Here is a 14,429-nt window from a genome sequence, read left to right as displayed (position 1 = left end):
AAGGAAGGAAGGAAGGAAGAAGGAAGGAAGGAAGAAATACAAGCATTTAGAACTGGGTATAGATATAAATTTCACTCAACAGGGAAATGGAAAGGAAAGGGTTAAAGAGGGGAAGGGCAGTTGGGGAGAGTGTATATTAGTCAACCAAACTAAGACTATGTAAAAATATTTATAGCTTTTTTGAGGGGGCAAAGAATGGGGATCTGAGGTGATATCCAAAAATTTGGGAATAGATGAAGATATTATGTTGTACAAATGTGATGGAATATTACTGCATTTTTTCTCTTTTTGCTTTTATTCTTCATGTCAGCAATCATTCAATCAATTGTCAAGTGCTTAATTATGCACCAGGAACTGTGCTTAGTCCTTGGGAATACAAGTGCTGAGAGAATGAAACACAAGGAAGGAACCCTATAATATTGGAGATAAGAAGTACGTATCTACAACATAAATATAAAGTGAACAAATATAAATTCATACAACATCATTTGGAAGGGAAGGACTTAATAGTTGGGGGCAGAGTGGAATTAAGAAAGGCTTCAGAAGAAGTTGGTGCTTTAGCTGCTTCTGCAGCTGCTATAGCCACATCTATTAAAGACTCAGAAAAGAAAGTTTTACTACCAAAGTTCTTGGCACATGAAATGTTCATGATCAGAAATTAATATGATTTTATTTGTGGAGATAGCATTTTTAGAAAAAGAACATTAATATCTGCTTTGCTGCCACACCTTAAGGACTATAGGACGTTTATATCTGACTTGTAGCTGAAAGCTTTCATGTGTGGTCTCCATTTGAATGTAAGCTCCTTGAGAGCAAAGATAGTCTTACCTTTCTGTCTCTCTCCCCAGAATTTAGAACAGTGCTAGGCATATAGGTGTTTCACTCATTCATTTATTTGTTCTTTTTAAAATTTTATTTATTTCATTTTTAATTAATGGAATAAAATGAGAATTTTCATTACATAGTATAACAAAAATGATGATTGCACATGAAACTGCAAATCTAATAAGTACAACTTACTATTCCTTTTGAATATATAATAAGGTTATCATGTACATTTCTTATATATATGTATGGATGTGTGTGTGCAAAATCATTTTATATATACTTCTATTTTTCATTTATTTCTCTGAATGCAGACAGTATCTTCATATGTTTTGTAGTTAATTTGGATTTTTATAATAGCTAAAATTACTTATACATTCAAAGTTTTTCTTAAAACAATATCGCTGTCACTGTACTCAATGTTCTGTTAGTTCTGCTCATTTCACCCTTCATTATTTTGTGCAAATCTATCCATGTTTTTCTAGGATCATTGCATTCATCATTTCTTATAGCACAGTAGTATTTCATCACAATCATATGCCACAACTTGTTTGGCCATTCTCATATTGATGGACATCCCCACAATTTCAAGTTCTTTGCCACAAGAAAGTGAGCTGCTGTAAATATTTTAGACCATAAAGGTTATTTTCCTTTTTTTCCTAATCATCTTTGGAAATAGACCTACTATTTCTGGGCCAAAGGTTACAGGCAGTTTCACAACTCTTTGGGCATAATTGCAGATTGCTCTCCAAAACAGATGGATCAGTTCGCAATACCACCAACAGTGCATTAGTGTCCCAATTTTTCCACATATCTTTCAACATTTTCCCTATCCCCTTCAATCATGTTAGCCAATTTGATAGGTATAAAATTATATCATTTTAAAAATTTAGACATTATAGTGTTTGATGTGTATAGATTCAGTATTGATATTGCTTTATCTGTAATACCTTTTATCGAAATGTAGTTACTCTATTTATCTCTTTTAATTAAATCTATTTTAGCAATAATTTTGTCTGAGATGATAATTGCTACCTCTAACTTTTTAGTATCAGCTGAAGCATAATAAATTCTGCTCCAACCCTCCATTATAACTCTGTGTGTCTCTTATCTCTACAAGTCCAGAAGACTTCTCCATCCCTCCAGATCAACACATTGTTTACTCTTCAGCCAGATGAGAGAAATTAAATATTCTAAAAGATCGTCAAGTCAAAGTTTCATGACTTTTCTTCATGATGTGAAAATTGGAAAAGGAAATAATACAAAAATCATAAAGCTTTGATTTATTGAGACCTGTAATTTCAGTGGTAGAGGTAAGTATTCCATTGAATCAAATATGTTACTTTCTTGTAACATATGATCTTATAACATTAGCAATGACACTGAGAGATTAAGGACATATTCAAAGTTAATCTGTGTCAGACAGGTGCTTCAAACTCATATTTTCCTGATGCCAAAGTCAGGTCTCCTTCCACTATGCCATGCTTCTTCAATTCCAAGTTAAAATTGTGAAATCATAATTTCTGAGATTGCTAAATTTGTGACTTTCACAAGTTTAAATGGAATTGAAGCCAAAAAACATTTCACTTGAAAAATAGCAAAATTTTGCTGATAGGAAAAAATGTTTTTTTTTTTCCTTATGGTAAGTCGTTTGATTTACTTTTCTTAAAATTAAAGTTATCTTTTTTATAGTGAGAATAAGATTTTTTTTCCTTAATGAGACTGCTAAATACTTAAATATATAAGGGAACTAGAATACTGTTTTTGTATTCAAAAAGAAGTAGTGTCCCCTTTCTGAAAACATGAATTATCTAGACTGAAATTAATGCTTAAAATTAGGCAGCTTTAAACTGAAGACTACAATATGCCATGTTAACAAGAAATTGGAATAGTCGGGCAAATACAGATGGCACATTAAAACTACCTCAATTCTTCTTTCTTCCATGAAAATCAGAGATTTGTTTCTATCTTACCTTTGCTGTTCTTCATAATTGTATGGGCATTTTTCTATTTAACAGTGTCTCTCCATGTAACTCTGGTGCTTTGCCTGGTTCATTCACTCAACTCTCCAGGAGAATTCACCTCCTATAGTGGTAATTGTAAAGAAATACATGGGAATAAAATATTGTTGTTCTTATTTTCATGTGGTTTTGATAAACATGTTTCAAGATTGCAATAGATAAACTAATTCATATAAAATTAAACTTTGTCAATATTCTTTTGAATTCAAATGGACCTTGGTTGATAATTGTATAGAAACATGGTGAAGATTGAATATACATATTTAGCACAAGCTGAAGTTGAACTTCTATAATAAGTCATTTCAATTTTTTAAGTACTCATTAAGTTCCTAACATGTGCCAAGTACTATGTTATGTGCCTGGATCAGCTGAGAACCTTGTCACATATGTTACTAAAAAAATTAGGCCACTGACCTCTTCTCTGTTTCTCCTTATCTCACATAACACAAGGTGCATTCTGCTACTTTCTCTTCTTTCACCCATTTCATATAATGAGCTGGCCTTTCTCCTTGCCAAGGCTAACCCATCTTCATGAACAAGTGATTCCATTTCATTCACTTTTCTGCAACAGATTACATACTCTTTAATCCCCACTCCTTCACTTATCTTCAATAACAATGGAAATGCCACATTTGCACTTTAACATTACAATACTTGATGTACTATATTGGAAGCAGAAATGGAATTACAGATGATGGATATAAGAAAAGTAGCTGGGCAAACCAAATGTACATAGAAGGAAATCTATAGCAAGAGCAATGCCATTTTGAAAGAATTGCAGGTTCAATTTTTCAAAATATCTGAAAGAGGAGAAGATACTGAAAGATTAAAGGAAAAAATGATGAAAGGTCTTTTAACTATAAATGGAGGTAAAAATGAGGGGACATCACTATTTACTCACCAATATGACTAATATCTTATTGCTATGATTTTTGGTTGGTAGGGGATCAGTTACCGTACAATTTCCCAATCCAATGCAAGTGCCTTCTCCCTTCAACCACCTCCTTCTTTTCAACTTTTTTTAAAAGGTACTGGCTTTTCTCATTAAATTACAAGTTCTTTCAGTACAGGTAATGGGGGATTTTTTAAACCTTTATGTCCCCAACACTTAGCATCATGCCTGGCACATCGTTGGTATTTAATTAATATCTGTTGACTGCATATATCAAGGATACCTAGGATAAAAACTATGAAAATGGAACATATAGACCTTAGTAAATTATTTTCTACAATAGATTGACAGTCACTCAATTGAAATTTGTATTTGTATTATTAATAAATATTTGCATATTTACAAATACATTGTATTTACATTTCAATTTGATGTAATCAGCAATATCAGTAAAGTAAGATTTTGTATTTAACCCACACTCAGACCTGTCACTCTTGCTTGGATTTTGCACCTATCCCATATTGACTTAGAAGAACAACAATTTTGTCTGAAAGCACATTTACCTAAAACAACCATGGAAGATGTAGCCTCACTTAGATTAGATTTATAACTAACTGTAACAGTAATTTATCTAGCAGCTGCTGTGGGGTGTAAGACCCAACAAGACCAGCAAGAAGAGGGGCCAGCACAGGTTCTTTTGATCTTCTTTACTAAGAAAAACCACTTTAAGTGGTTAATAATCTCACTTTAATTAAACATACAAATATCATTCACTTAGTTCAGGAGCAAAAGCCAGGACGCTGAACTTCAAAACAAATACAAACAAATTACAAACAGACACAATATAAAGAAACCAAATCACAATTCATAGTTACCAAAGGACCAACGCATCTGAGTTAGTGAAGCTGGGGTGGGGAGGCAGTAACAACAGCTTGCCAAGAGTCCCAAGCCACTCTTCCAGTGAGTGAGAGCCCCAAAAGTCAAACATCAAACTAGGGTCTTATATACCTATATCAAGTGCTGAGAAGCACTCAAAGAACAATGAAAAGTCCCATTTAGGGTGTGGAAAAGTTAATCCCTAATACCACCACATACAAATCAATGACTCCTGATTGTCTTAGTGCTAAGAAACATTCCAAGACAAAAAGATCCCATTTTACCTGCCCCATTCAAACAAAGGCCAGAATCACTAAAGGCATTTAAAAGAAGAGCAGCAAAAAGTCCCACCTTAATTACTGATACTCTAACTATAACTAAAACAGTTTTAGTAAGTCTAGTAAGTGGTAAAAAAGAATAAATCTGATGAACAATTTGAGTGCTTTATCAGTCTCTGAAACAGTAATACAATTCTTTGGTTGATAATGAAAAGTATTCAAGTTTTTGAAAGCTCTAATATTTGCATAATACTTTTCCAACAATTATCCTATAAGATAACTCAAGGCTAGGAAACTGAGGTTTAGAGGAGTTAAGTGAGTTGCTAATGTCCATAAAACTAATACTTTTCAGAAACAGAATTTAAAACTAGGTGCCCTTACTCCAAATGCAGGTGTCTTTCTACATCACTGTAGTTATATAGTAAATGATGTTCATCTTCAGTTAGTGGATGTAGGAAGAACACTACAGACTTTTCTCTATACTAGATCATATAGCCACATCAATAGAAGAAAATATCTCCAAGGTCAGAACTTTGGACAGGATATAACCCTTGTGCCGAAAAGGGGATGAAAGACTTGAATTAATTTTGGGGGGGGGCAGAAGGGAGGCAGAAGTTATAATTCCCTGGACTCCAAAAGAGTCTCTTAATGTGAAAGCCAGTGGCAATAATCCTGCATTTGTGCCATAGGCATCTTGAACTCAATAAGTTGAGAGCCAAACTCATTATCTTTCCTATAAACTCTCTCCTTTTTTCTTCTTTCTAATTCTCTTATTGCTGTTAAAGATGCCACAATCTTCTCTACCACCCAGGCTTGCAACCTAGGTGACCTCCTTGACTCTGCACTTGCTCTCCTTTCCTCATATCCAATTAGTTGTCTAATCCTGTCAGCTCTACCTTTGTCATATCTCATGTCTGCTTTCTTCTGATACCCCCATGACTTCACACCTGGGCTAATTCAATAGCCTGCTGGTTAGCATCCCTAAATCAAGTCTCTCATCCCTCCAATCCATCTTCCACTCTGTTCTTAAATTGATTTTCCCCAAACACAGTCCTCATGATATTATCCCCCATTTAATAAGCTAAATGGTTCTCTTTTGCCTCTAGGATTCAATATAAAATGTTCTGTTTGGCTTTCAAAGTCTTTTGTAATCTAGCCCCTTCCTGCATTTCTGTTTTCTTAAAGCTTAGTCCCACCCACATATTCAGTGATCCAGTGACTTAAGCTGTCCCATAATTTTCTTTATATACCACGTGGCATCTCCTAAGTCCAAGAATTTTAACTGGCCATCCCTGATGCTTAGAATGCTCTTCCCCCTGTCTCTTTCTCCTAGGTTGTTTGGCTTCTTTCAAGTCTCAGCTAACATCTCATTTCTTCAAGGAACATTACCTATTGTTCAGTAATCTTAGCACTTTTTGCCTGAGATTGCTCTCAATTTATTCTATATATATTTTGTTTGTATCCAGTTGTTTCCATGTTGTTTCCCTCATGAAACTAGGGGCACCTTGAGAGCATAGACTTTTTTCTTTTCCTTGTATCCCCAGTGCTTTGCACAGTACCTGACACATAGTAGGTGCTTAATGCTAGTTGATTGGTTGACATTGACCATACCATAACAATGGAAATTTTGCTGCTGCTGTTTGTCCTTCATTCTAGAAAAAGATCATGACATCAGGGAGGTGATGCCATGTCAATGGATGTTTTATTAAAAGGAAATATAAGTCAAAGAAGAAAATACTATTCCAGGGGCTGGTGAAAACAATTTAATTATTCTAAAACTCGTTCTCCTCAAGCCCTTATATAAAATTATTTAAATAGCATTAGATGGATAGTTTATTATGGCTCAATCCCAGATAAGGGTAGTAAGTAGGCCATGCTTATTGTTCTGACATACCATGTTATCAATTCATCCTAAAGGTTGGTATAAGTGAAGAAAGAATATCTAGGGAAAGGGGGAAAATTGTATAATCATGGTACATTTTAACTCCTTGTTATCTTATAACATCTATAGATCCATGACCTCACTGGTATCAAAACTCCCTATACTAATAAAATTCATGACTACACACCCTTTCATCTTCTGTGGTCCTTGTGTTTTTCTTTCTAGAAATCTTAGGTGAGGAACCACCTAACATTCTGGAGGTCTTCCTCTGGCCATTTCAATATTGTATTGACTAAGGGCAATATTCAAGCCATTTACATCATAGGCTCATAGGATCATGGTGAAGAAATGAAATTTAGAAATTATCTTTTCGAAATAAGTTCATTTTAAAGATGAGTAAGCTTTCGCCCAGCAAACAGAAGTGATTTTCTTATTATCACACGGGTAATAAGTGGCATTCAGGATTCAAACTCAAGTCTTCTAACTCCAAATCCATCTTCCATTTTACCAGGTTATTGTTGTTGTTGCTTTCCTATACTTCCTACATGATCTACCCATGTCCTTTTCCTTGGTATACCTGTTCTTCATGCTCTTTTTGCCTCTCTACTTGGGAGTAATTCATCACCAGTAATATCTATCAAGACATATTCAATTTCCTATTGTATTTCTATATTTGTAAAGGACAGGGAATGTGTTATTTTCAATATTGCCTTATAACAGATAATGTATACATACAGAATATTCAATAAATACTGCTGACTGGCATTCCTTAAAAAATAGAGCTAATACAGTTCTGTTTCTTAGCCAATTTTCAAAATATTCATCTTCTTTCATATAACTTTGTGTATTAACTACAAGGAATGGAGTCTTAGAACACAAAGGAAATTGTTTGCATTTTACAAGGATAGTTGATCCTTACCACAGTAGCTCTGGGCACAGAGAAGAGGTCTTATACTCATTTCTTCAACATGTTGCATCTCTTACAGCAAAAGCCGGTCCCTGGTTTACTAGATGCCCTGTCTTTTCCTCATATGGAACAGTGTAATTTTATAAGGTTTTCCAACACAGTGCTCTGCCTGCTTCCACCATATGTTAAGTAGTAATAGTCCAGGACTAATTTTCTAAGGTTAACAAGTGACCAAATTGTATACTGTCACTTTGAATTAGTATTTACGGTTCATATCTGTTATCGGCACTATAATCTAGGGCAATGAGTATTGCACCAAATTATCTCAAATTATCAAGGTAACAATTTTATGATAAACCACTTCTTAAATTAGACTTATAAAGAGCACACATTAATAACACAGCAAAAGGACATAATCATTACAGAAAAGTCAGAATCCATTGCCATTAGATATTTGAATTGAGGTAGCATTTCAGCAATCATGAAAGGCAGACCGTGTTAATAGGTGGCATTTCAAAGAATCTCCATTAAAATCACTAGTATTTCCCTCTATACATATTGAAATAATATATAATAACTAGAATTATATATAATATGGAATATAGAATAACTAGAATTATTCGAGGAGGAACAGATCTCCCTTAAGGTAGAAGGAAACACCTGTGTGCATAAATGTGCGTTTCTATATTTCTTACTGTTTTTCATCATTACTTCCCTTTGACATTTCTTTCCTTCCTCTGAACCCTATAATATAAACTCTAAAGCATTTTTGGCTTTTCTACCCCCTCCTTCTCAGGTTCATGAAAAACCACAATCCTGCCAATGTCTCATTTACCTTCCATCTTTCCTTCAGCTAACTACCCATTATCTTGATCTCCCTGGATATCCACTGGTTGTTTACAACACCTGCTTATGTGAATTCATTCAAGTAGGAAGCCTTCTAACCAGATAAACTAGCTTCCAGGGTGCCCCTTGTATGTTCTCTAGGCAAAACTTTAAAAAAAATCTCCAGAGTGTCTTCTGAGTCTAAAACTTACCATATCAAAGAAAAAGAGACAAAGCTGTCTCTCTCACTGGAGGCTTCCAAAAAAAATGACATGGAATTTATGATTCTGCAGTTGATCCAAATATAGCTCTGGAGCTGTGGCTCTGACTCCAGAAAATATTCTGAGGGAAAATATGTATAACCATGCTGCATGGCTTCCTCATATGTGTTTATATTTCTAAGCATCTAGATAGAATGGTGACAGACACAACCAAAATAAATTGGTAGATAAAGATTTTATGTCTTCTAAAGTTAGCAATATACAATGAGTAGAAACTGATTCATCTTCCCCCATATAATTAATGCTCCTAAGAGCAAAACTAATAAGATGATTTACTTTCACACTGTAAATATTTAGTATGAAATCTTGTCCCTTCAGTTCCAGCTTTGCATTTATTTTAGATATAGTAAATCAATGTTATCAAGAGCTGCACAGGAGATAGCAAATTACTGAGAAAATGTATTTGCCAAGTCAGTGCAGAAAGTGGCCTGCAGTCTCCTACTTTTTAATAATGTAAATATGGAGACTTTACTAGCTCACTCAAGGTGTTATTAAATTCTGGTAATAATAAATACATGCAGTACATAATGCTTTGAAGTTTATGAACTGCTTCTCTTGGTCTACCTTATAACTTTTGATCCTCACAATAACCCCTTGAGATTAAGTATTACACATACAAAGAACTCCATTTTACAGAAAATGGATTTAAGTCGTAAAGAGGTTGAGCATTAAATAGCTAGTAAATATCAGACATGGAAACTAAATCTTCCCAACCCCAAGTCCATCAATAGGCCACATTAGCTCTCAAACATGTTATACATAAGTAAGATGTAGGCTGGTTTGTAAAAATAGCATTAGTCTTGGCAAGTGACAGCCTAGGATCAAGTCTTAGCTCTGATACAATCCATGTAACCCTGAGCAGACAATATTGTCTCTGTGTTTTGGTTTTCTCATCTACAAAATGGGTGGGAATAGCACTTGCATAACTTCCATCACAGAATTATAGTGAGAAATGTATGTTGTAAGCCATAAAGAATTGCATAAATGAGAGTTAATAGCATATCTTCAAAACTATTATTAGGAGCAGACAAGACAGGCAGAGAGCTAAACTATAACATTCCACAGGACACAATGAATGTCTTTTTTTTCTTTTTAATTCCACTTTTTACACACGGGAATATAGCTCTGTATTGCCAAGACCCAAGCTCACTGAGATTTTGGATGTTTATGTTATACCATTAATAGATTCACAGAGATAGTGAAGGACTTTGTTGGAAGATAGAGAATCCTTGGATTAAAATGTTAATGGGCACTATAAGCAAAGTTAACTGGCATTCTGAGGAAACCCAGGCAGTTAACATAAATTCTGAGGGGAGCTCAGTTTCTTTTGTAGGACTTGGGGTTGCACTGGGCTTGCAGGAGCCTCAAAGAAGAAACTTTATTTCATGTTTTGGGGTACCAAAAAAGGAAAGTCAGAGAGAGGAGAGTGAGAAACAACTAAACAGCAAAACAAGAGAAAATAGGTGCCTTGTAGGAGTATAGTGAAAAGGAAACCAGGCCAAACATTAGCAATTGTGACAGGTGGTAAGAAGTCTGATCAATAGCTCCTTGTTTACCTTGTATGAGGCAACCTTAACCTAGGATCCCATTAGATAATTTTTATATATTGTGTAAGTGTTAACTTGTATTTTGTATTATATGATAATGGCATTATATCTGATAGTCTTTGTTAATGATATTGTCTCAAATAATAATTTGGAGGATTGAGATCGAAAGAATGGAAGCTCGTCTATGTGATAAGACTTCCCATGTCCCAGATCTTACTTTGAGATTGGAGCTAAATCAATTAGAGAAAATTTTCTGTCTTTTGGTAATTAATGAGAATATTCCAGAGCATATCTACTAGGATATCTTTGAACCCAAAGGGATATAAAGAATGAATAATGTAAAAGCAAAGAGCCAGTAGTGCTAAATGCAGAGGGAGTTGTTGTGGTTGTCCCTAAGGGAATCTGAGGCATCCTGTATCACATACATATATCCCACAAGCTGATAGACATATTTCAAATACCAGAAAATTTCCTTCATGTAGCAGGATAGTATTTGTTTAATTACATTTAGCTGTTCCCCTTTGTTTTCCTGTGTGCCACAGTCACTTGTGGAAATCACCCACCACATTTGATTGAGATTTCTCACACAAAAGTAAAAAAAAAATTGGGCAAAAATAGCTTATACATTGAGAATATGATGAAAGAGAGAGGGAGGGAGAGAGAGAGAGAGAGAGAGAGAGAGAGAGAGAGAGAGAGAGAGAGAGAGAGAGAGAGATTTAAATATAGATATAAATATGGATATGGACAAAGACAGAGATAGATATCTGTTCTATTAGCCTTCTGCCACTTTCTCCTTGAAAGATATGTTTCCTTCTGTGTTCTCTAATACTATCACTTTTTTTTTAATTATTCTGCTTTAAGAGTTCTGCTTTTGGAATTTCTAAAGGAAACACAGAAAACCTATTGGGTCAAATATAAATAGATGATTCCCAACATTTTTCATGCTGCTATTTGTTATTGGAATAATAAGGCCTAGATCCTGGTTCTAGTTTTTTTCCCCCCTACCTGTGGTACCTTTGGCACATTATTTCAATTCTTTGGGTGTTTGTTTTCTCATTTTTTTAAATGGAAGATTTGGGCTACAAGCACTCTGAAATCTTTTCCATCTATAATTCTCATGGTCTATGCACCTTATAGAATTTCAAAATTGATGAAAAATCAAAATTTCAGTTACTAGTAAAAAATAAAGATGTATTTTTTTCCCATCTAAGTATATGGACTCTATAAAAATCTTTCCAGAGATGCCTTCAGGCTCTATAATCTCTAGTTTAAGAAGTTTAAATCAAACCAAGGAGACTTAGGACTAATTTCCAGAAAATCCATCTAAGGGGCGCACACACACACACACACACACACACACACACACACGCACACACCAGTCTTCTTTTCATATCGGGATATGGTAGGAACACTGTCCTAACCTCTGGTCCCATGTAAGTTAGGCTAATTTTTAGTGTTAAGATTTACTTGGTTCAAGAGTTTAAGAGCTCAGGCTTTTGATATTACTGCCTGGCTTGCTAAGTATAAAACAGCCTTGAGAAGCTCTAGGTACTTTCATTTATGCTTGACCAAACACAATGAGCAACTCAGAAAAGGGGGCTTCGCTCAGAGGAATCAAGTCAAAGCATGTTTATCTTTGTTGGATATCCTTTTCCTGCCATAGCTAGATAAATTTCCTTTAATAACTGTTGAATGACTTGTATGTCTCATTTATTTCCAGTATTGAATCTTCCAGAAGACTGGCAGAAGGTGGGCCCAGGCCAGAATAAGGGAAATCTCAGGAACATAAAAAGTCTTGTTAAAAGTCAGTATTTAATTATATGCTAGGATAACAGACAGATTAAAAGAAATTGTGGAAAATTAAAAAAATAATAGAGTATAAAATTAAAATTTTACACAACTGATTTTAGCATAAGAAATTTAACTAGCTGCAAAGGAACTACCTGGGAGAGCCTAGCCTAGATGAACTTACATGTAGATTTTCTTGAAGTTTTAATGAAAATTATCACCTATGATATACAAGTTATTCTCAAAAATAAAACAAAACTCTATAAAATTGCTCTTATGTGACAAATATAACCGTGAATATATAAGCAAGAAAGTAGCAGTAGACCAATATAAGTAACATCAATCCTAAGTTTTAAATACAATCCTTAAAAAAGATCATAGAAACATATTTATAAATTATTCACTATAATGAGGACAGATATCTATAAAAGTTCATGAATTGTTCAACATTAAGAAAATAATTAAAATAATAATTAAAACAAAAAGTGTGCATATCAATAAATGCAGAAAAATTGACACAATACAACATAAATTTGTGTTGAATTACCGACATAGCAAAGCCACTAGAGGACCTTTTTTAAATTGATTTTAAATGTTGTATAGAAAGCCAAAAGCTAGCATTATGGATCATGGGGTAACATTAAAAGGTTTCCCAACAATTACAGGAATAAATCAAAAGTTACCACTCTCTCCACTATTATCTGTCATATGGTAGAATTATAGCGATACCATTAGACAAAAGAAAGGAAAGGTATAAGTGTGAGCAAAAGAGAGAGAAAAATTATTCTTATTTGCTGATGGCATGATGGTTTACATAAAAAAAAAACTACAGAGAATCAGTGAGGAAATAAGATAATGAACATGTTTAGTAAAGTAGTATACAAAATAAATCTACAAAAAGTAATAGGATAGTTAGAACTCTTAACCAAAGGAGGAACAGAGGCAAACACAAAAGATAAAATTGATCACCTCTGATTACATGAAATTAAAAAAAAAAGCTTTCACTATCAAAACAACAAAATGATAAAAAGTAGCAAATTAGAGAAACACTGTTTAGATCAAATATCTTAGATAAATGCCTAATAGTCAAGATACATAAGGAACTAAGAAATATATAAGCCCAAGAATCATTTTCAAACACATTCTGGTGGTTAAAGTAGATGATATGATCAATTCTTTTTTTAAAAAAATGCAAACTATTAACAACCACATGAAAGATTGCTCTAGATCACAAATAGCAAAAAAATGGTGCCAAATCAAAATAACTCCCTGAAGTTGGACAAAAAAAGAAAAAAAAACATAGCAATATTTAACATTAGAATATATTAGAATGGTTGCAAAAACAAAGATATTGAAATACCTGGCTGGTGAATCTATAAATTGATCTAATCATTCTGGAAACTGATTGGGAATTATGCTAATAAATTGACTAAAAAAAGTCCATACCCTTTTACCCAGAGATTCCACTGCTAGTTATATACCTAAAAGATGTTAAAGATAGAATATGCATAATTTAAAAAATTAAAAATAAACTTGTAGTAACAACAACCTGAAAACCAAATAGATTTTCATCAATTAGTGAATAAATAAAGAAACTGGTATGAGAACATAATAACATATTACTTTGTAATATATATATATATATATATATGTGTGTGTGTGTGTGTATACATATATACATATATATGTTAATGATGAATATGAAAAATATAGGCAGACATCGGAGTTTTATGAACAAATACAAGCAAATGAATATGAATGAATATGAAGAAAATGAAATCAAGAAAACAATATACCTAATTACAACAACATGTAAATAAATGTTTAAAAAGTCAATAAATCAAGAAGCACTTGCTATGTTCCAGGGAATATGTGCTAGAGATAGAGAGAGAAAACAGAGAGTCCTTGCCATGAAGGATCTTGCATTTTAATGGTAACATCATCAACAACAAATTGAAACTGGATGATCTATTATTATATTGACCATACTTGAGGTAAAAAAAGACATATGAGATTTCATCTCTTTCTTCTTTGCAGAAGTGACATGCTACAGATGTGAAGCATTGTTGTAGATGTTATAGAATTTGATTAATGTGTTAGTTTTGCTGAATTGCTCTTCATCCCCTTTTATAATTCTTTTTTTAACATGAGGAAAAGTTCTGTAAGTGGGAAAGTGGAAATTACTATATTAGGAAATGAATATGATGTAAAAACCCAAAATATCACTAATTTTATAGTAAAAATACAGCCAGGGACTCATGGTTAAAAGAGAATGAGTAAATTACATGGAAAATGGTCAAGTTGCTC

Source organism: Trichosurus vulpecula, chromosome 1 (genome assembly GCF_011100635.1).
Source record: "Trichosurus vulpecula isolate mTriVul1 chromosome 1, mTriVul1.pri, whole genome shotgun sequence".
Lineage (NCBI taxonomy): Eukaryota > Metazoa > Chordata > Mammalia > Diprotodontia > Phalangeridae > Trichosurus > Trichosurus vulpecula.
This window is presented reverse-complemented; position numbering follows the sequence as displayed.